The 24,327-nt window shown below is 39.0% G+C and overlaps 1 long non-coding RNA gene across 2 annotated transcripts in view; it reads right to left on the bottom strand.

Annotated features, from left to right (window-relative positions):
* The window catches only part of LOC310896829, a 61,151-nt gene extending 37,148 nt beyond the window's left edge, over positions 1-24,003 (bottom strand). For both annotated transcript variants that reach the window (XR_014581862.1, XR_014581863.1), the window contains exons 1-2: positions 23,904-24,003; positions 9,996-10,276 (exon numbers count right to left, since the gene is read on the bottom strand). This is a non-coding gene — a long non-coding RNA (uncharacterized lncRNA). The remainder of the gene's footprint in view (positions 1-9,995; positions 10,277-23,903) is intronic.
* Between the last annotated feature and the right edge of the window lie 324 nt (positions 24,004-24,327).

Below are 24,327 nucleotides of genomic sequence, written 5' to 3'. Positions count from 1 at the left end.
AGCTGCAAATTCAAACACACAGTTGCTGACGTACTAATCCCACATTAATAGAAGTAAATCTAAGTTTAAAAAAAAAAAAAATCCTCTCTTAAAATTCTGCTTCTAGTAACCAAGTTAAATATGACATAAATATCCTGGACAAATGTGTAGCTCTGGAAATACTGAAATCCTGGCCCCGTGACATGGCTGCTGGGATTCCTGCCATTCGCTAAAAAGTTAAGCTGGGAAACACTTTGTCCAATTACTAAAAAACAATGAAGATATAAAGGAATTATAACCTAAAAACAGAGGTGTTGAAAGAAAGAAAACAGACCAACGTAATAAACAATATTGTTTTAATTAAGGCAGTGGAGAAAAACGTCCACAAGCTTGGATGCCCTTAGTGTGCGTGTGAGCACGCATGCTTCTCTTGGGAGCAGTTTCTGCCCGGGTCCAAAAACAGGTGTCGGAGACACTAGGGACACAAACATCAGCTCTGCTGCTCCAACACTGCTGCAGAGAGCAGTCCTGGCACCACTCCTGACATGTATTCATGGCCTAGACCCCATCTGCAAAAACCACATCTGGTTGTGTGTGGAGGGTGGACACTGAGATGGGCTTTCGTGCTCTGAACTTCTGAACTCTGTAGGGCATGGGCTTGGATACCCACACTTCAGTTGTTTGTGCAGAGACATTTATTGAGCTCCATCCTGAAAGAAACCACAAGACATTCTGAAAGGCAAAACTCAGCAGCTAAAAATATTCCTCCAGAATTGGATATGATGAGAAAAGCTTCAAGATTTAGACAGATGCATGTTTCCAAGACCAGTATTTCATTCTTCAGCTCTCAGAAAGTAGTATTTTAGTGCTTTGGTAATTGGTACAAAGACACATTCAGCTCCCATTGCATAATATCCAAATGATCAAAGGAGAATTTCTGTTTTTCCTTTTCAGGTGATAACTAACAGCAATAACATGTTTAGTAGCTCACATTTCTCTAACAGGAGTCTCCAGCATGCTTGTGAGTGATGTTTGCTGGAAAGGTGAATAAACAGATACGTCAGCAAAATGATGCAGAGAGAGCAAATGAGGAAAAAGAAAAAAAAAAGGAAAAAAAAAGTGGGTATCTTTTTATGTGTTTAACTTTGAAATTATGTGACTACAAAGACACATGATTCTTTTCCTTTGCCTTGTGTTTTCTGACCATCTCAGGAATACCTGCAGTACATTTTGATTTTCTTTCACACACATGGAGTCCAGAAATTTACTTTAAAACAAACTATAGGAATTTTAAGATTATCATATGATCACTCTAATGCTGCAACAGAGGATCTATGGCCACTCACTCTTTGCACCCTTACCTTTGCTGCAACAATATCCACATACTGTTTCACTGCAGTTTTTTTTGCCTTTTCCCATGTTCAGCTACTTTTTCAACACTCTCACCTCCTAGTCTGAACTGGAGGACCCACCTCCTTCACACAAGTTTTCTGCTTTATTATTTCCCTCCAGTCCCCAGATATCACTTTGTATGACTTGTGTATCACTGCAGGAATATATTCCTATTACCCTTAGCCATGCACCACTTTGAAAGACCATTCTTTATCTAGAAGAGAGTGCACTATGCATCTGATTTTACATGTGGTAGAACTGGACAGCTTGGAGAAAATCTGCCTGGGAGGCATGCATGCCTTCTTTTAACAAAACAGACTGCCCATGTTCACCATGAGCACATGCCCAAAGCAAGCGCTGTTAAAAAGTAAGGAGAATTTTAATAAAAGGAGGGAAATGAAGGCAGCCAGGAAAAACACAGCTTCTTAATTTTGCTGCAAATTATTCTCCAAACCTCCCTTCTCCCAAACCACCTAGATCAAACAATCAGTATGCAGCTTTGACTATGCTGGGTCAATAGGAGCAAACATCCAGCTGTGCCTGGCATGCAGGTGTTTGGGTTATGTTTTGCCAGCTACAGGTGGACTGATTGATGTGGTTGTTTTTTTTCTTGGGAAGGGGGACATGCAGGAAAGAAGGTGAGGGAACAGGCCTGGGCTGGGCATGTTGTGCATTGCAAAGCTTACCATCCACTGGAATTGCAAACTTCCCTTACAGAAACAGTGCTGTATCAAGAGCCCCTTTCTCATTTCCCTGCCCTACCCTTATTACTGGGCAATCTGACACTTTTCCACTACTTGGAGCTTACCTCTGAAGTGCAGTTCACTTTGGGAGGGATTAGGTGGACACATAAACATGTGCTTGCTACCAAAAATTCTTTGAAATACATCTTCAGCTCTGCAGCCCTTCTCAGACACTTAGGCATTCAGGAAGAGCAGGACAGGTTGCCATGGGCAGGGGTTCCACACAGCACATGGCAGAGGAAGCAGCTATTGTCCTAGATTGCTTATTGCTGCCTGGATTTTTCCTGTGGTTTTAGTTTAAGTAACAACAGTTAATTCCTCCTGAGTTCCCTCCTGCCTTATCATTTCTCAGCAATATGTTAGAAACTGACCGTATCTGAGAATTTCCAGCTGTTGGCATCAGTGAGAGGGCTAAATCGCTTCACTGACTTTAAACCTGAAATGTTTGTATGTTTGATGAAAATTAATGAAATTCTCCTGGTGAAGCTGTTATTCTGAGTTAATTGAACAACTCTGCACCTCTCTGTTAACATTTCCTCTGAACGTTGCTGCAGTAATGAGTCCCTGCCCCAAGGATTCCCTTTCGACTTGTTCAGAAATTAAGTTTAGTTGATGAATTAGCAACTAACAATTAACAATTAGCAAAAGGGCTTAATTCAGACTTCTCTGAGGTATCCACCACACAGTAACATGAAGTGGAGCAATGTGTCTTTGGCATTAGACACTGGGAATGCATGAACATCTCTCCAAAAGTGGTTCTATTTTCAAAAGCAAGCTCTGTAGCAACGTCTAGCTCTTCAGATGATTAAAGAGGGTAATAAAATGATACACGTTGACATCAATCACCATTATCAGTGCCCAATTCAATATGTTCATATTCTCTGGAATATAGAATAAATTTTGCAGACACTTTCTGTCCTTGGCAGGTGTGGAGCAGTGTTCTCCAAGGGAATGCCACTATCTCCCAGAGTGCTGGAGCAACTTCCACAGTTCTCTGTCTTCTCTCTTCCCTTCCAGCTCACCGTCTTCCACTTTCAATTGGTGCACTCTCTCCTCTGCTCCCACAGAAGGCAGGGAGGATGTTGGCAGCCCTGCTTACTTGCAGCTCTCCAGCAGAAGGGGCAACCTCATGCAAGCCAACTCTGCTTAGCTCTTTAATGTACAAAAGCCAAAGTAGTAAAGCCATGGTATGGGCACAGCTCTCAAGACCAAATCTGCTGTTTGCGTGCTGCGCTGCCAGTACTTTTATGCCAATTAATGCTTTTCTGCAGTCAGGTGTTTTTCATTAGCAAGAAAAGAGAGATTCCAGGTGAGGATTTTATAAATGTGTTGACAAATGCCAACATTTTTTATTCAAGTTATGATTGAAATGATTGTAACCTCCTAGGGAAAATGCTAGGAATGTTCTTGATGTGGTTAGCAGGGGGAAAGAATGACTGAGGTTGCCAGAATGAACTCTTTGATTCTGCAGAAAACTGGACACCAGGCCAGAAGGTAGTTTGTTCACATACACATTGTGGATATGCAGCTTAGCACAGTGTGGTGTGTATACAAGTTTATAACTGAACAACAGAGGTGACATTCTGATCCAGGTTATGTTTTAAGCTAAATGCTTACATTCAACCACTTTCCATACCCTGAAGTCCAAATCCTAACCTTCTGATATAGATACTATTACATATTATCTGCAGGTTCTTCTTCTCATCAGTAACAGAGCACCAAGAAACAGGACTGACACTTGTCAAATGCTTCTACCACCTTTCCTTTAAGATATATGCATACTTAACATGCATGTCTTTATGTTGCACAAGGAGACAAAGAATTGTACCTTTCATTTAGAGCAGATATTCGTATGTTTTTCAATAGCCCCAAGCTCTTGTTTTACTTACAGATCCAGTCAAGACCTCTGTTTTGTGTTGTACTATATGGAGCCCTTGCATACACTACTGAGAGTGGGTGTGTAGTTTTAGCTAATAATTGAACCTGTTCCTTGAACTGGCTCACAGGGGAAGCTCTAACTGTGTGAAATGATTTTCTGCCCAAACAGAGGCATAGAAATGGTAACACTAATCTCATCCTTACTCTCTCATATAGCGAAGCAGTGCCATTGCTGTCTCAGATAGTGTAGTACCTCATCTGGAAGTTGTATTAACAACTCTAGTAAGTTTAAGAAACAGCAGACCAAGAATTTATATGTAGGTTGCCACCAAAATGGAGGATTCCTTCTCTAACCCAAAAAAGCTCCCTTATTTTGTCTTCTTTTACACTGATTTTTATGCACTTATAAAAGTGTTCTATCATGACCCTTCAAGTTTAGAGCATCATTATTTAGCAGACTAACCATTCTTCACACCGGGATTCTGTCAACAGTAATGCTTATGTTTTACAACTGTAGGATTTCCAGACCAAGGCACTTAACAAAGAGCAAGAGCTGCTGCTGAATCCAGGGTGCACAGGTGGAGGACTTGCACAGCAGGAACCCAGTAGCCAGCAGCAGGGCTCAGTGCTGAGACCCCACTTTCACTTTACTTTTGGTCTGCACTGGCACCTTTCACACTACATGTCATTAGAAACCCTTGCATAAGACTCCAGCACTGTGGCAAAATACATTACCACAGCAGTAGAAAGAGGTCATCTGTTTTACAAGTACTACAACCCAGCAATCCTATCACTCCAGTAACCTGCTTATGTGTACTTTCCCAGTCCTTCTATTAATAACCTAAGCTATGAAACTGCAGTTTACTTTCTGTAGGTGAACACCTAACCTAGTAACAAGAAAGTGAGCATGCTCTAAAAATAGAGGCAATGTGACACTTAGCACTCCAAGGCCTGTGTGATGAAGCTCTGGTGCTTGTCAGTGGATGTGAAATGTGTCTCCTTTGTTTTCAGCTTACACACATATTAGAGAATGGCCCCAGAATTTGGTCTGTAACTGACAGAGCCAGGCTGAAGTCAATGTGAATGTTTCTGAGTCCCCCCTCCCCACCTCCAACCCCCGCTCAAAAAAAAAAAAAAAAAAAAAACCACTCTTAACTGCAAGCTGTCTAGAAACAATAGGGAGAAATTAATAAATTATTTGTCAGTAGAAGTACAAAAGAATAAAATCACTATGGAAAGAATTTTTACTTTCAAAAGCAGACAGATGCTCTGTTGTGGTTTTAAAGGAGAAGGGAGGAAATGTTGGTTTGGCCCATTTTGATCTCTAAAGGCTTGTAAATCAGTGATAATAAGCTTTCCTAGTCTAGCCTGGGAGAGGCTGTCCTGGAGTGATTCACATTTCAAAGAGCTCAGGATAAACAGAGCACGGCTCTCCAGTGTGTTCCTGTGGAGTAAGCAGGGCAGCACAAATTGGGGAAGACTGCTATTCAGGGTGGACCAAATCTTCCACCAACCTCAAAGCCAGCAGAATAACTACAGCGGAGCTCAACTGCTTTCATATTCCAGCCAAAATCACTCCCTTGTTAAACTCTGGTAACTAAATAAAGGATAAATAAACTAAATAAAGGCAAAGGATGATTGTTCTCTTGGTTTTGTTACTGGGTTGTATCACAGGATCTGTTTCCTCCAAGACCCCATAGGGCTTTGTCTTTTAGACAAAGTCTGTTTATTTGGTTGGACTCTGCAGAAAGACATTGGTCCTGAGAAACAGAAGAGATTTATGGTAAATATAATTCACCAACAAAAGGTAAGCACACCAATCCCTTTTATTAAAGCCAATTCCACAGTACAAGGAAGGCATAAGACAGGGCTCAGAAGGGCAGCAATGGAGAAGGGACCATAGGGCAGAAATATTGACTCTAAGTAGACCTGAAAAACTTAAGTCCTGTGTATGGAGGAAAGTTTTCCAGTATAATTTAATGACTACATTTTAACCAGTAAATAAGAATACAGTATCATTTTTTTTCTCATGAAACCTCACTTGTTATACAACAAGAGTCTCAAGTGGGTCTCCAGTTGAGAGAAGAAAACAAAAATTACATCTGTATCGGTGCATCAGATATTTAACAAAAAACAGAGGTCTTCAATTGGATTAGCTGAGAACAGACAACAAAATCTCAAAGAGTTTTGCAGACTAGGCAGACACAGCAGAACTTGAAAGGCAGCCAGCTGGCATAAAAATTACTATGGAGTATCAGGTCTGGGTAAAACAAAATAAATGGTATAAACTCTCCGTCACAAAAGTACAAGAATTTTAGAATCCCTGGAGTAGCCACAGTTTTCCAGGGACAGAAGAGGTGTGTGTAAAGACTGCAGACCTGCACAGACCACAAAGCTAGTGCTGAATTAGTAGAGCTCATTATTTCTCTCTCCCTATGTGGCTTTGGCATGGACTTTGCCATGTAGAACTCAACACATAACTGCATGGCACAAGCTCAACATACCTTATACTGTATATCTACTCACATTTATTTTTGTCATAAATATGTGCCACCTTACTCAAATCTTTTCAGTAGCTTATAGAAACAGACTGACAAAATAGAAAAATCTATTCAGAGAAAAAAGATATCATGGTAGCAAATGGGTAAAGTAGCCCAAGGAAGAGGTGGGTCATTAGCAATCAAAGGATGAGATTTTGCATTTTGTGTTTGGTCTGCGGACAGCAAAAACAGAGTACTTTGGAAAGACTGAAACTCCCTCCCTCTTATTTATGTTAAGGTAGTGTCTCGAGACTGCAGTGAGCATTGAAGTTCTGTTGTGCTAGACGTTCCACAAACATAGCGAGAGATAATCCCCCAGCTGAAAATAATTTGAAATCTAACCAAAAATACAAAACAGAGAGAGGAGAAACAAAGAGACAGAGATGGAACGACTTGGCAACAGTTACACAACAAGTCAGTGGAAGAGCCGGAGACAGAATCATGTCTCCTGCCTTTCAAGTGAGTGCCCTCACTGCTAACTCATGCTCCAGCTCTAATCCAGGCAGTTTATATGCTACAAACCCATTGCTTATAACACTGCATATACTGCTGCTCCCACTCTGTCCCTGAAAGGCTCTGGAAAATAACTCTCCTTTCATGAAGGTATAAAAGAAACATCGAAAGACAAAAATAGATTGTGTGGAAGGATGTTGATTCACTTTTTGGAACAAAATTCATATTCAGAACATTAAATGCTTTAAGGTAGCAAACCATGCTGAATTATAACCATCTTGTTATTCACGAGATTAGATCTACACACACACCAAAAAAAAAAAAAAAGTTCTCAGAATTTAAATAAGATCTATAGAAGAAAACATATACAGGTCCATCCCAGTCCATCTTCCTCATCTTTATTTTTTACACACTACACACTAGAAGAACGAGATTATTTCTGAATTACAAGGCAGTAAATTCTGAAACAACTACTTTACAGACACATTCTGGAAACATCTTGTGGAATTTGCTTGTCAGGAAGGTCATGCAGTCAAACAAAAGTTGGTCTTTATGAAGGGTTGAATAACTTCGTGAATCATTACCACTAACATTTGCTGTTCTGTGAGGGTAAGTATAAAAAATCTTATGTTCTAGAGGCCAAGATGATTCTTTACATTATTCATTTTTAATAGAATGAAAGACTGTGAGTAAGGGATTAAGAAAAATTGTTACTATTGGGTATTTATGCATCTCTCCTAGTTCAGTTTGCTCTTGCACGTTTATGGTGTCCTTTTTTAGTTGTGGATTTATCCTTTTGGGGAGAGGTTTTATGTTAATGATGACAGCCCAGCATACGTACAGAATTTGTTTCAGATGCACACATTCTATATTTGAATTAAAAATAATAATAATAATAATGTCTTTTTGCTCTACAGTTGGTTCAAATCTGTAGTTGCATGGGGCATGAACATTTCATATTTTGTAAATCCCAAAACTTGGCAGCTTCATATTTTGTGCTGTATTATTACTGACTATAACAACACTTCATCCCTTAAAACCATGCCAAAATTAAATCTCAGGTGTGAGGCTTGCCACTCTTACAATGTTCACTTAAAATGTCAACAGAAAATCAAAACAGAGGTCCTTATCATTTATTACACACACAAAGAGAAATCTGTATACTGCCAAAAAAACACTAGAAAACATTAAAACACTATTATTTCAGTAATTTGAAATTCAATATTCAGTATAATGATGATTCTTGGTTTCAAGTAACCTCTGGAGATGACAAAGAATACCATATTTCCAGCCAGCTCTCCTATGTGCTCTGCAGTACCTCTGGAGGCACATGCTTCTTCCTGTTGACAATCTAAAGGAAAACTATCCCCCTAACCTTCAATGCTCCCGAATTCCATATTCTTTGGCTGCCTAAAAAGATTTAAAATAAATTATGCAGATACCCTTGGGTGTGTCTACTGCTGCTTATTTTACTCACAGAAGGAATATGACTAATTCTATTTTAAGGCCAATCAGTCCTGTTAGGTCATTCAGCCTGCATCCTGTATAAAACAAGGCACGTAATTTTTGTCACTCCTATACTGAGCTCAATGAATGTTACCTGGTTAAAGCTTGCTTTTAAGTTTTTTGGTCTGAATTCCCCAAGAACTCCAACAACTGTTGTATCCATGTAGATTTTTACCTAGATATTGCCACTTCCTTACAAATCATTAATAAAAATTTTGGAGTTGACAGAGCTCCTACAATCCCTGTAGAACTATAGCAAAAAGAGATTCATTCAGTAAAGTTGTCCCAGGAAATTTGAAGAGAGAGACAAGAAATGTCTCCATTTACTACCAAACATAAGAGATTAATCACCATGATAATTTTAAAAGATGGAACTTTATTTCTAAAAGTTGAATTTGTCTGGGGTGTTTAACGTCAAGATATTGGTTTCTGAAAAGCTTTTGTTTCATTGGTTAAAGAAATCTTAAAGTTCCCACCCCATCAAAGTAGTTAGGACCCCTAAATAATTACAACAGCAGGTTCTTGTTATACCAGAGAAACAGAGTATTTTTAATCTCTCACTGTAAAGCATTTTGCCAGGCGTTCGCATACAGCTTGCATTTCTTCTCCCCAGTTTTCCCAACCTTTATGAAAGTGAATGTAACCTTCCTAACACTGGCCCAGCAAGCTTTCATAGAGAGACAAGATCAGCCCTGCCTCTCCATTGCCTCCATTCAGCCATGCTAATGCTCACATTAAGTTTCTTCATGCCTCTGTGACCCCTCACATTTGTTGGAATCCTGCTATCTGAGATGTGGTCCTCTCCTCTGCAAGCATAGCCAGCAATCCCAAGTGCACCCAGCTGTTCTCAGGAGGAATTGTCTTCAAACAGGCTCAGAGCAACCAGCAGCCCGCATGAACCAGGCTGCCTACTCTGCCTCACCACCATTTACAACCCCATCGAGTCATTTTTGATAACAGCATCCTACTACAAATGCCTGCTTGCTGTCCAAAGAGCTAATTCTTCAACCACTCATCATGTGCTGCAACAAGCTGTGTAACACTTTTTTTTTTTTTTAAACTCAAGTGAGTTTGTGTTGTGTAAGATGAGAATGACCCAAGTTTCATTGAGTCATTTTCCTGCGGAGTTGGGGGGCGAAGTAGGCTTCAGATCTTTGGGGTACCTGTCTTGTAGGCTGGGTCATGGCAGGGATAATCAAGATGACTACATCTTTCCCATAACAACCTCTTTCCCTCAAGTTTTCAGAAATGTAACTACACTGGAGTGAACTCCAGCTGGGGTTGTGTTGTAGTGCAGATACCACACCACAAAGCTTATTCCAGTTTCAAGGACACAAACCCAATGAGTAATTTCAGACAAGCTACAGCAGCCTAAACAAGAACAAAGGGCTGGTATATATAAATAATAACTGCATCCTCTCAGACTGAAGACTCTAAGAGACGTTAAAGAAAACATACAGTTTCTGAGGTTTTTCACCTTAAATAGAAAGACTAAAACACTCACAGGCTGGAAAAATAGAGTCATCCTGCCACAGGACAGAAGCAAAACAGAGTCTTTCAGCAGATCACTATTCAGGCATCTCTCCTCTCTTTGCAGCAATTTGGTTGTGAAGCCACAGTCAAGCCCTCACTCAGGGCTGGTGTTTGGGTTAACCATTGCCAGATGATACTGGGTTCTGACTGCTAATCTTTGTCTCCTCAGCCTTGAGGCTGGTGGCCTCACCAGTAGTCTTCATCATTCCAGCTCTCTCCATCCCTGGACAGAGCGGACACCATCACTGTTACCTGAAGCAGGAGTTAGAAGTATAGTTTTAGCTTATCTGGAATAAAGCAGAAATTGCACTAAACATTTCCAAATCAATACTTTTTTTTTTCCAGTTACTCAGTTTTATCATGTTTTTAGGTTGCAATGTTCTCCACCTGGCTTTTCCTTATGCTAAACAATTGTTTAAGCTGTTTGACCACAAACAGTTAAGCCATTTCTGAGCACATTGGCACAAAAGCGTGTTTGTAAAAATTTGCTGGTTTTTTTTTTTAATATATATATTGGCAATCTTTTTTGTTTTGTTTCTTTTGAACAGTTCAGCATCTCAGCAGGAAGTGGAAGAGAGTTAAAATTTGACCTTAGGTCAAAAATGTTTTTTGATGATCCAGTGAAAATCTGCTTTTCTGCTATCAACCCTATAAGATACAGAGCTTGGTTAGTATGCAATTAAATAGTTTGTCAACCAGACAGTGGATCATTCTGGTTTTCATTGTGTTAGCTTTTGAGGTTTAACACCATACCACTGTTCCTAGCTAGCTCTGCTCTGACTTTTTGTATGGTGAAATTAGTTATTTAGGAACTAGTTGGTACTAGAGTGCATGTTTCTATCATTGTCTAGGATAAATAAAACCAGGAAATAAAAACTTATAAACTGAGTGAACTGTTATGAGTATGTTAAAGTTATGGACTGATGCTTTCATTTATGAATGAAGTTGCTTTAAGTCATGATTTAATGAAAGTATAGCAAAGTGGGATTATCTTTGCTTTGAGAGAGGGCATTTATATCAATTTTATCAACACATCCTCTTTCAGCTTTTTTATTTAACCTCATCCAATACTCATCTTAGCTCATAACCTTTGGTATAATATAGAAGGCCAGAACTATCTATATTCACTGAATTGGTTTCTAAAAGGGAAGGAAAGAACAGTGTTTTAACATGCTGCTTTTTCTTTGTGAGAGCAATCTAACACTTTGTGGTTTTATCACTCACCAGGTGCTTACACAGGTGAGGTGAGGCACTCCAACCCGGAGCCTTGCCATCTTAAGATCTGCTGGCAGGATGCAGATATAAGTTGTAGCTTGTGCCCAGCAGGAAGCAACTTGTAAACACAAGATAAAGCAATACATACAAAGGCACTGGCAGAAGCGTGGGTGTTAAAAAAGTTAGCAGTTCTCCTGTCTGAAGTGGTCAGGCCAGCAGATAATTCTTTGGAGTAGTTTCTTCCGCTTCAAAAAGTACTCAAGTGACCTTAAGCTGCTGAGCTGGCAGCAGATATGGCTCGAGTTCAGTGGATGCACATGTCTGCACTGCGTGATTCCACCATAGGGACCCGAGACCTTAGGAAAGCACTTTAATTGAATAAAGCCATCCAGGGCATGGACAGCGCGCAAGTTGAGTGGCTGGAACAGAATGAACTGAAAGAAGCACTGTGGCCTACAAGCTGTAAAACTGTGCTGACCGCATCCTCCAATCATTTTTTTGGCGCTGAATTACACAAAGTTGTCTTTTCTTGTTTTGTTGCACAGATATATGACAGATTATTCATTCATTTTTTTTAAAAAAAAAGATCATACATAAAAATTATCTTCAGAATGTCCTAGATACACTGCTGGAAACAGCAGCTTAAAATCCTTTGCAGAAAGCATTCCTTTTTTTCTTTCCCTCTGCAAAAGAATATAACAAAAATATATTTCTTCAATTTGGAATGTATGTATACCTGTTTATCAATATAAATACAGATCCACATGCATACAGAAAATGTACGTATATTAAACTACTGCAAGGCAGACTTCCTAGAAGTTTTATTTTGGGTTTTACTATCCTCAGTGAAACAGCCTCAAGTTCCTGGAGTGTTTATAGATTGAGTATACAATGCATGTGAAATATCACTGATAATAAGTGACATTGACAGTACCAGTTGCAGAATAATCAGTTGAAATTACTTACTCACTTCCAAAGGCTATCAGTCTCATTTCTTTGCATTTTAAATGGTATCATAACCTTAGTTTTCATTAAACATATTTCTTATACTATATTTTAGCCAGGAGCAAGTATGTCCAACCCCAACTTAATTCTACATGGATGATTAAAAAAAAAAAAAAAGTTATCCTTAGCAGAAATCAACTATAATTTTTGTACTCCACAGACTACACCAACTCTACTTGAAAGGATTTGAAGAAGCTTGACCATGGGTCAAGTCAGAGATTCTTATGTCTTCTTCTGACTGCTCAAGGAGTGCAAACTGCATAATATTACAAAGTCTAAATCAGCAGGTATTGTGCAGTGAGGAAGTTTTTTGTTCATTTTTAATCAGACAAAAATAAAAATAAAAAAGAAATTATAAATCCTAAGCATCTTCACTACAGTTTTGTTTTGTATGAGCTTACAAATTCTTCCCCTGGTGAAATTAAAGCTAAAGAAATGAAGTAGGACAAGCTAGAACTGTAGTCTAACACAGTTCATATGGTTACTAAACAAAATCATATAAGAAACATGAAAATGTTATCTTAGCTTATTTAGACAGTATTGTAGGTCGTGCATTATTCACACGTTTAACTTGAGAGTGAAAATAGATGCTGGAAATTTTGCCTCACACTAATCCTTTTGGCTTAGAAGAGACTCTGTGATGCTGTTCCAGCAACATGCAGGCTAAAAGGCTGTCCTGTTTGAATGGGTAAAAGCAGCACCAGATGGAGCTATCTAGTGTGAGGTTCTCTTAAGGCTTGAACTTCTTAAAACACTGAACAGCTTGATATAACCTTAAGAAGACCTTAAGAACACCTTAAGGAGCAAATATAAACTCATAACAGGCTAGATGCTGATTATTAAGTCTTGAACGAGTTACAAATCTTTTGCAGCAATACACAAGAGGCATCAGTAGCATTAACTTCAGATTCTGTTGTCCATGCACTTAAGCAGACAGTGGACACTCCTGAGCATTTTTAAAAGGCTGCTGCTCCTGCCCTCTGATGCAGACGGAGGACATGCATCAAACAGTTTGTTGGTATCTTGCAAGGCCCTAAGTCTACCTGAGTGTCACTCCAGAGATGCAGGCTATGCCTGCCCTGCTGGGTTACACTCCTTTACATCTTCTTTAGAAAAGAGAGAGGTTAATTATATAGATGGCAGTCTTCCATGTGAATCTTTATTAAACAAGTGGCCCAGCACAGTATTAGGAAGCATTATTGTATGGTTAGCATGGGCTCTTTACAGATATAAAGAAAATAGAGGTTCCTATTATCATTAAAAGTACCACATACCTTCCTGTAAAATGACAGGAGTTAAATTTCAGGGTATCCTGTGAATTCTAGCCTTGATAATATGAAATCTGCCTTTTCATAAGGCTTTGGCTGGAAATGTTATTTTTCTGCACAAATTGTGTTCTGTGGGAAACCGTTCTTCCTCTTTAACATAAGTGACTTCAACTGAGGAGTTAGGGAGGTTGCCATTGCATAATTCCCTGCTTCATCATACTGCTTTAAAGCTTTATTTATATTTGTTACTATGCTGTATATCAAAATCATGATCATGAAAGCTCACCTGTGACATTTCAGCAAAGTCAGCAAGTATTGCTGCAAGAACCTTGAGTCTAAACACCTTATAAAAACACTTCCATAAGTAAAAAATTACCCATACTTGAAAGCCTGCTCAGTCAGTTTTTTATACCAAGATTGTCACTGAGATTCCTTAGAAGCTGTGGGTTTTAGAAGCATATTTTCATTTCTTTGTCTTATTTTTCTTTCCTTTTCTCTAAAAAGGGTTTTCTGCTCAATGAAACATAAATAGCAGATCTTTCTCATCAAAAGACAGAAAGATATGTTGAATAACACTGAATATATTCCCAAACCATGATTATTTTTAAAGAAATATTAAGGCTTGAAAATTTATTCCTTTACTCCAGTATTCCATTTTGTTTATCAAAGAAATATAGAAAAAAAAAGATAAAAAGGCATAGAATTGTTTTTGGTTTGCGATTGGATATGCTATATGAGCTATTTGACCTAAGAGAAACTGTATGTGACACTGAAACATGAAAATTTGATACTCTGGTGGAGCACCTCGTTGTAGGGAGTAAACTAGCCCCTACTGGTAAATGCAAAAGTTATAAAAACCTCATTCCTCCATATTTCATTCTATCACACTGTTTTTTTTCTCAAACAATTCAGTGCTTCCAAGTGCTTCTAGAACTTACATAATTCCAATATACATGTTTCAAAGCAAATATGGTATATACATTAATTGCACACATTTTTTCAAAGGAATCATGTAGGTCAGCTGATGTTAGCATCATTAGAAAACACTGTATACCAATTAGTTCTTTAAATGCTGATACTCAATAAGAAATCTGAGTGGAACAAGTACCTTTAATTTGCAATTAAGGACAGCTTTATCCCTCCATAAAAGCATCAATTCCTCAGTTTTAGCTTGGTTCAGCTTAATTCAGGTTTTAACTCCTCATCTATCTATTTAGAGGAAAACATGACATTCCTGTCCTAATACAAGTTATCTAACCTATTTTTTCAGATGTAGGGATTTTAAACAGGCCATGTAAGATTTCAGAAAGCCATCCTCAATTTGGAATCCTTAGAAGGAGCAAAGCCTGATGCTGACACTCACAGGTAACAGCTGCAGGTAATGATGATTCAGGGGAAGTTCTTCCATAGTTTTTATACAATCTTCTTCAGGATAGCTCAAGCTATTTTCAAACACATTAAGTAGATAGATTGGTGACTGAGGAAAAGCTATCTTTAAATGGTAATTGCAACTATTTTTTACCTTTTCTTTTCATAAAGCATTTCCCATTCTCCTTTTTGCTTGCTGAGAAATGCTGGTTAGTTCAGCAGAGTTTCTGGAACGTTTTTGGTGACATTCAGCATACAGAGAACACTTTCTATTGGCCTTTCATCTTCCAGGAGAAATCTTGTCTTCATGAAGTTAAACACGGAACACCAGCTGACTTCAATGGGGTGTTTGAGGTTCTTCTCTTGCATCTATTACCATGATATGTGAAAATCTTTGGGAATCACAACTAATAATTATGTTTACTATGCATGGGCAGTAATGTCATCCCTTTTACTGAGATGGAAACTGAGACAGAGAGAGGCTACACATTCAATTCTAAACACTAAGGGCTTAAATTCTTAAAGAAGTCTTCAAGTTTTTTTGTTTTCATTTTCAGTGAGTAGATGTTCCCTGTCTTTCAGACAGGGGAATACCTCTTCTCCTGTTAAAAATTTCCCTATATTTGTTGGATGGCAAAAGTGAATTCTGGGAATGTCACTGCTAAACATTTTTGAACTCATATTTGAACTTTTTAGTTAAAAATTATGCTCAAAACTGAAGTCAGCAGAAAAGGTAGAGGTTCCAGCACGAAATTCCATATCAACTTTCCTGAACAGTCTTCTTATTCCTTTCTATCATAGAATCATAGAATATCCCGAGTTGGAAGGGACCCACAAGGATCATCGAGTCCAACTCCTGGCACCACACAGGTCAACCCAAAAATTCAGACCATGTGACTAAGTGCACAGTCCAAATGCTTCTTAAACTCCTATGTTACAATCCAATCTGTTTAGACTGTCCCTTTCTATTACTTAGTCTCCCATGCAGTGTGGTAACAAATAGTGTTACAAAACATTTCTGTGTCTGGTGGCCATTAAGAGAGTGAAGGGCGTGGACACAATGAGCTTAAGACCGGAGTGTGAAGGGATTTACACTGGGGAGAAATCTATGCAATCAGAAAAGACTGTCTTAACTCCTTCCAAATGCATTGGTGATAGATTGTGTGCTTTTTTTATTCATGTACACAGTGATCTCAGCCTTATGCAGCCCTGCCTCTTGAATGCCCGTATTTCAACTGAATAGGTTTCAAGTAGCCAAGAGGGTTATGAAGCTTAGTAGCCTGATAAATGCTCTAGTTTCTGACAAGCATTTTCCCACCCTAGTCTTTGAAAGCATTTTGTATGTACCACTATAAAGGCTAGAGAAAGTCAGGAGAGTAACTTATTCTATCACTTCTGTATACTTCAGGTGTTCAGTTCTCCTTTCAAATACATCTGGTGAGAGTCTCATTTGCAACCTTTGTCCGCAGGCAAGTGCCAAAGGCCTCTAGCAAGGAAACATTACTCTCTGAAAAGGCCTATGTGCAAATGACACTGCTGGTTTTTGGTAGCCCTTACTCATCTTTCCAGGGCCTTGCATGATGAGGGTGTACTATGGAAGACTTTCTACAGAAAACACCTATAGCAAGTATGTACACAGGGATTGTTTAACACCAACAATGGGTATGTTTACCAGACCATGATGCATTCATGACATATATTTGCAGATATTCTACAGCATGAATTATATATGAATCACTTAACTTAAGAGGCATCTGTAGTAGACATTAAAAGGGGGACCGCCTGAGATAGCTGCTGATACGTCAGCTCATGAAGCTGAAGAAGGTTGTGTTTGCAGGATTCTCACAAGTCTTTTCTCTCAGGATATGCTTCTACTTTCTAATTTTAAATTTGAATCTGTCTGCTGGAGAATGACTCAGAGAAAGGTTGGGTGACTTAGTATGGAGGAAATTAGAAGTTCAGTCATAGTCAACCCAGACTTCTGATCCTGAGCCTGAGTCACATTAGTTGTACATACTGTAACCCCCACAAATATACAAAGAATCAAATAATTTAAAAAAAAAAAAAAGTATCTGGGCTTTCATGAAGGTCTGACTCTGGCTTAGTCTGGAACTGAAAAGGGAGACGAGGAAAAAAAGATCCTTCATGCAGTTTTTCCAGTCCTCTTTAATGAAAAAGTGCATACAGAATCTCGGCCTCACCATAACCATCAGCAACATTGTGCTTGGCTTCACTGGGCTACTCAGAAGTCCAAACCAGGTTAAGTATGTTTGGGAATCTCAGTTGACACAGTATGAATAAGGCTTCTTATTTCCTTCAAAAAGCATCATCACAGCTGGTCTCGCTTGTCATTCTCAGAAAAGAGGGCAAAAATGGAAGGGACTGAGAGACAAAGTAGTTTCTCTCTTTATGATTTTTCTAAATTAAAAAAAAAAAAAAAGTTATGGGCAAAACTCTTACTCCATACTACCATACTAATTTTTAAAGTGATTTAAAAATCAGTTGGAAAGATATTTTCCCCATTTTAGAAAGGGAGAAATGGAGGAATCTATGGAAATGATCTGCTTGCAAAAGGTCACAAATAGAGGAAGACAGAAGTAAGACCTCACAGGCTACCCAGCAATGCACTAGGAAATCCACTAGGAAATGGTGTTCTCCTACCATGCAGGGGATATCCAAAGCAAATTATGTCCTTTTGTAAGATGATTCTTGCTGATTCAGTTAAAAAAAAAAAAAATAGCCATGAGAATTCATCATATTACTCTTCCCTTACTTAAAAACTCATATCTTGTGCTAATTTGGCCCCACATGCCCCCACTAAAGACCTCTTGTCATTTTAAAGGTAAAACTGGGATGATACTTTTTTTATTTACTTTTCTTTGCTCTAATCTGAACATAAAGTTAATTTTCTGCAGTAATTTAAACCATGAAATACATAGGAGATCAGAGCCTTTACATTTATAGTTGCTGGAATAACTCCAGTATTCATGATTTCCTTATTTTAAACCTTTTTTTTTTTCCTCACACCTGGGGAACACTGACTTTGTGCAAATTTCACCTCAAAAACAAGACAAAGAAAAGGAGAAAGAAAGTTGCCTGAATATCCCAGAGAGATTCTGAGTTAGATCAGAAACTGTGTCCTTCAGGATGTGCGGGGATCTTCCCAGCTAACCAGTGAGCTAGTGTGAGGAGGTACCAGACTAACAGAGAATTACTGAACTCTTTTCTTGGAAATATTCCTCCTCTCCCCTCCCCAAACACACACACACTTTCACCATCTCATCTTCATGTAATCTTTTTCAAAAGATTAGAGAGGAAGTCAGGGACCTTTGGAGGCTCTCAGGACACATCCTCGATGAGAGGCAGGCTTCACTATCCAGACCCTTCTCAGCAGCTCTGCACTTTGTAACTCTCAGTAAAGGACATGAAAGACAGGTCTGAGGAAGAAAGGTCAGACCGCAGGATGCAAGGGGAGATGCCCCTGCTTCTTGAGAAGATAAAGTATCTATTGCTTCTCAGACTTTCTTATTTTAATAACTTCCCGTAGGAGCACAGTTGTACCCAGGACCATGTCTGCAGTGACAACAGCGAGGAAAGATGTACTCTGTTACCGTTAAGAATGCAACAATGAGTGCTGCTGTCACTAATCAGTTACTTCATGGCTGATCCCACTGAAACCAGTGAGCGAGTGCTCTCAGCCGACGTTGAGCAGTTCCTTGGATGGCCTAAGGCAACAGTCCTGTTACACAGTCCCAAAATTATTGCCTTTACTTTAGCTGCAGCACTTGCAATAGTACTTCACAGCCTGAATCAGACAGCAGTATGACCCTCAGTTCTTCTCTCTAACAGAGAAGATGGCAAGTCCTTAACTTTATAATAGAGTTTAAAAAATAAAAGCGGGGAGCCTTTGAAATTTTAAATGGTGCCAAAGAAGATTGCTTTTAGGAAAGAGAAAGCCCACAGCAATATCCCAAGGCAGGTCTCTGACACTCCTGAAATCTGAATTTTTCCACAATCAAAGAGTCATTTTTCTATTTTCATATCAAACCCAGAAAAGTTAACAGCCTATTATTGTCCACTACACTTTTGCTGAGCTTAAATGGAAAAGGACCAGAAAGAAAGAAAAATCACGAGGCTACCCTCTCCATATATTTTAAATCTAATGACTGGTTTGCCTTACTCATTGTGACAGTGAGTCTCCTCTTTAAAAATTGTTCCCAGCAGTGCAGCCCTGAATTTTCTATTCTGTTTCTGCCCCTCATGGGGGAATTGTTATGATAAATTGGAGACCTAGTCTGAGATAATCTGTTCAATAGATATAGTCACTTACTCAACTATATGAGCTCTACTTCTTTGGATGAGTTTCTGGGAATAGGAGAACATGGATTTGGAGGAAGTTTTGTTTCTAAGAAACTCAAAAAGATCTCTAGGGATCAGATACTCATGAGACTGCAACCACTCTACATAAGAAAAAAAGGAGCATCTTCTGCCCCCAGTGAAATGGGATGATGTCTCCCTCTCACCAACTAAACTGTCTATTTGAATGTTTGTTCAAAGAGAAACCACTTCTACAGCCTTCAAAAGCCACTTTAACAACTTTCTACATAAGTGACATGTAGTGCATTAGACTATTTTCTGGAAGTGAAAGTCTGGTGAATATTTTTGTGTCTGTTTGCTCAGGAAAGGTTTCATATGCAAGAGTTAAAGCAGTCATCCCAAAAATGCTGAATTCTTTCCTCCCGTTTATTAGCATTCCAGTCAGCAAAATTGCAGACTAGTCATACCTCACTAGTCAGACTACCTGAACAAAGAGCAAATAGTTCATGACAAACTTCCAAATCCAAATGAAGTGATTCACAATAACTAAAACTGAATAGCTGGCTATTCATAAATAACTTACACAGAGAACAAAGGTTAACCTTTGGAAAGTCATTTAGTACTCAGAGTTGGCCGAGATCTTTCTCACCCCTTAAAATAACAAGAGTGATAAAAAAATAAATAAAAAATAGCAAGCTTTGAAAGACAAGCAACCTAATCTCAGAGAGATGAGCCTTTAGATCATGCTTGAAAGGCTATTGCTGGCTGGGAGCAGCAATTACTCTGTGCCATTCTATGAGAGGTGGGACCCCTGTGCCAAAAGCAAGAAACAAGGCCAGAACAAGCACCAACTTGCCACTAGCAGTAAAGAATGCAAGAATGTAAAACTGCTGCTTTAACTAGGCATTTCCGAATTCACAGGGCTCTCTGCCTGCCAGTTACTTCAGCTTTCTTATTCTACCTGGCTCCACACAGATCTTTATGGCATACTCAACACAGTATTTGGTGTTTGTTTTTTTTTATTATTGCAGTAAACAAAGTGCTTGGCATCTCTGACCTATGATATTTTATTTCATCTATCCTTTTCCCCAGACAAAGTGTATGTGTGAATCGAATATTTGAGACTTTCTTGAGCATGATTCATGATTCATCATTCCAGCTGAGTAATATATAACTGTCTCTTCATCTCACACGTCTTGTCTGATGTTTTGTTCCCAATGTGACTTTTCATAGCACATCTTAACCTAGTCTGTGATTCTTAAGAATTATTGCTGAATAAGTGTTACAATTTTCTTCTTTTTATAGGGAGCAATTTTTCAGATTAGATCTGTTTAATGAAGACAAAACACTTTTGATATATACAATATGTATGTTTCCTGTGATACATAAAACTGCCCTTGTGTGTGCATACCTGATCATGGTTGACCTGTATTCACCCATCTGTGTGGGGGAAGACAATGTTAAAGAGCTAAACTGTAGGGGATGGGATGTCATTTCACTGATGGTTTTGTAAGGGCCACCTGTATTATTACTACAGCTACATTTGTGATCAGTGTAGCAAAAGAGTCTGTCAGTTATTAGCATTCCCAGAGGTAGCAAAATAGACACATCCAAAACACTGTCATCTTTTGATTTCCTTTAATCATATGTTTTAAAAGCCTGTGTCTTTGGAGCTGTTTTTAGACGAAGATATCAAATGGATTTTAGTAACATTTTTCTTTCTGCTTCTGCCATAGAATATACCATTGAAAAGAACTTAATGGGTGTGATATACATAGACTCAGTAAGGCTTAGCTTTGCTCTTCTTTACCTCCATAATATATAAAATGTTGGCAATCCAACTCCTGCCCCATTCAGTTTGGTTCAGCCAGGGGTTGTCATTGCCTTTACCTATCCAACCCTGCAACATTTTTAAGCTAAAGTGAGACAGTTTAATGATCTCTCTGACATTGATCACTCATGGACTGGAACATCAAACTTATAAAAGATCTCTTACATGTGACCTGCTTATTTCTGAACTAGCACAATTGATCTTTGATAAACTGAGCAATTTCAGTATTTTAATGCAAGTAATACCTCAGTTTGTGAGACAGACACATTACATAAAACAGAAAAACCTTTCCAAGCTCTGTCTGCCAGACCACTGAGAACCAAGCAGTGAAGAGCAGCATGGGCACTGTTTAGATAAGAGTCATATCTTGGTACCTATACAGGACACAGCAGAAGTTCACCCTGATTACCTCATAAAACTTTACACTAATTAGTACCCACTTAGCAATGTACAGACTTACCCAGTGCCCTGTGAGATCCCCACAGGGTAGGAAGGATCCTAAAGTGGAGGAGGGGCATTAAAAACTTCCCTTAATTGTTCTGCTTGTCTCTAATGAACATTACAGCCTAGCAGATTTTTGGCAACACATTGCTGAGGTATTATTTTAAACTTTGCTTCCTAAATCAAATAGCCTACTGTTTCAAAGCAATTTTTTTCCCTAGCCTAAGGATTAGCTCAAACATTAACAAAGCAGGCCATGGAGGGCTGTGACAGAAATGGCGTGTGGGCAGTGCTTTTGCTAATTTGACCTCTTTTCACAGAAATGAGAGGAAACTGTGATCTGAAGCTGACATTTCCTTAGAACATCGCCCAGCTTTCCTAACACTGGGACCACAATTCACTGATAACAGAGCTTTGAAGTAGCTGGAGCAGAGCCAGGAAACATTGGAAGTATTCTTCAGAGAATATCTGTTTCAGATTACCCCAATTTATAGTAAGCCACACATGCTAACTTTAGCATTTCTTCTGCCTTTAAAGCTTTTCGTCTTCTGACTGATTGATCTTGAGCCTTTTCCTTTGGCTCAGTACAGAAGCATTTCTTCTCCAAACATTTCATTCCTACTTTGCATCCAACTTCTTCCCCACCATGTGTCACTAGGTCCACTTATCTTTCTCATCCTCTGACCCACATTAACTTTTGCAAATATATGATTTTGCTGGAGCTGAAGCAGAAACTGTGCAAACACATTGCACTGGATAAGGTTAAGCTAGTGCATTTTGTGAGTTTTTTTTTTCTTGTTTGTTCACACCTGAAGCACTGTCTTCCAGTTCTACTCCTCTCCTCACTGCTATCAGAGACTGCATAGGGATGTGTATGCAAAAGATAACACAGACAAGAGTTCAGTTTTCTAGTCCCATTTGAACTGGAGTTGTACATGCTGCTTTCTTATAAAGCAATGCAAACCAATAGATGCTCTCACAAGTGAACCAACTGTTGGTGAGAATCTGATTTCCAAGACACAAGCACCACAGCATGTGGTGTTTCTTCATGCTAAATCTGATCCGAGCCCAGGTACTGAACATTCATGTTCAGCTGTAGGGCTTTACATGCACATCTTCCAATTTGGTTTCATACAAAAGGAATCCAGTCCGTGAGTACCACAACCTTGCACTGGTGCAAATCAAAGTTCAGTAAGAGATGATGGCTAGGAATGCTTTCTGATCCAGTCTGTAACACTAGTGCAGTCCTTTAGAAATTCTGGCTGAAGAAGGGTGCCAGAATAATCATCCTGCACAGTAAAACCAGAGTGCTTATTGCAAGTTGTGGCTGTACAAGCATCACTCTTGTCTAGCCAGCATTGTGGCTGGACAAGCATCCCACTTGTCCAGCCAGCACTGCATGTCCGTGGCTCTGACCAAGCACCTCCAACGCAAGTAATGATACATTCTCTGCTCTTCCATCGCTCCACAGGACTGCCAGCAAACATGACTGCCCAATGCATGTAATCATGGCTGACTGCTAGGGCATGAATATTGATATCTAAACAGAGCACATTAAATCTTTGCCAAGTCCATGGAACAATCAGTGCCAGCATGGCTTTGCATCTAACCTATGGAAATATTTGATGTGAAAAAGTCTACAACCTAAAAAAAACAAAAACAACCAAAAAGCTCTGAGACACTGTGTTGCCTATTCCCCAGCTGGAACTTAACATTATCCATTGCTATACAGAGCAAGAAAATGGGGTGGCAAGCTGTTCTGCTATCACACACACATCTTGGAAATACTTAGGTTTGATATATCATATCAAAACAAAAAAAACAAAACAAAACAAAAAAAAAGCAAGCCATGTAAAAAGGTCCCTTCTTTGTTAAATACAACAAAAGCACCTGTCTTCTTAGAGGAAGCCAATATTTTCTTTTATCTCTACTGCTAATAATCCAAGTCGCTTTGCAATCTAGTCAAAGTAGAAATAACAAGATGGACTTCTGAACATACTGGGTTGCTATTTTCAGGTCCGTCATCTACTGACTGTGACATTCTTCTCTGTCTGGGGCATGGGAAGATTTTCTGAAACAGTGGGAAGACCAGCTCATGCAAGGGCAAGGAAGGGACCCTACACATAGGAGGTTGTTGCTGTTCCTCAGAAGCCATGAAATAAACAGTGGTAACAAAAAGCATGCATCCATTTGTGTGTCCTGCTCACCAGAAAGGACTGTGTACTGCAGTTAGGAAGTGCAGTAGCTTGGCCACAGCCAGATACTGGCAGCAGCCTGGAAGCTTAGGAAGCTTTTCAGAATTGGAAAGTACACATAACAGTTTGAAGAATTTTAAAAAGGTCCAGAGAACTCCAACTAAATCTAAGTGCTGCCGTTAAGCAAAAAGCAGTCTCGTATTTGCCCAGAATTAGGACTAGCTCCCCACGTTTCTTACCCCTCAGCAGTTCTCATTCTTATATAAAATAGTGTTCCCAGTGGTTTCGGCAGGACTTCCTGTAAAAAAGTTACTGCTGAACATGAGTACAGATATTCACCCAGCGCACGAAGCCAGTAAAGTTTGGGAGAGAGTAACTTCCCTGCTGTTATCATGTGTTTCCGCTCCTTCTCTCCTTGTGAAATTAGACTATGATTTCACAAAAGTCTGTCTCCTGAAATTTCTGAGCTTTCTTTGCTCTCACAAGAACAGCCAAAAAAGTAATAATTTTGGAAAAAGACAAAAATGGAATGAATCCATTTTCCAGATTGAAGCAAGATTTTGAGACCAAATTTACCTACATTTATTTTCAGTGAAACAATATTTCTCTTGATGCATTTTATTTTGAATGGAACAAATACTTAATTACAAAAATGTGATGGAT

The sequence above is a fragment of the Anser anser genome (assembly GCF_964211835.1).
Source record: "Anser anser genome assembly, chromosome: 3".
NCBI classification, from domain to species: domain Eukaryota; kingdom Metazoa; phylum Chordata; class Aves; order Anseriformes; family Anatidae; genus Anser; species Anser anser.
Note: the sequence above shows the minus strand (reverse complement) of the source record. Positions and strands in the feature narration are given on the sequence as shown.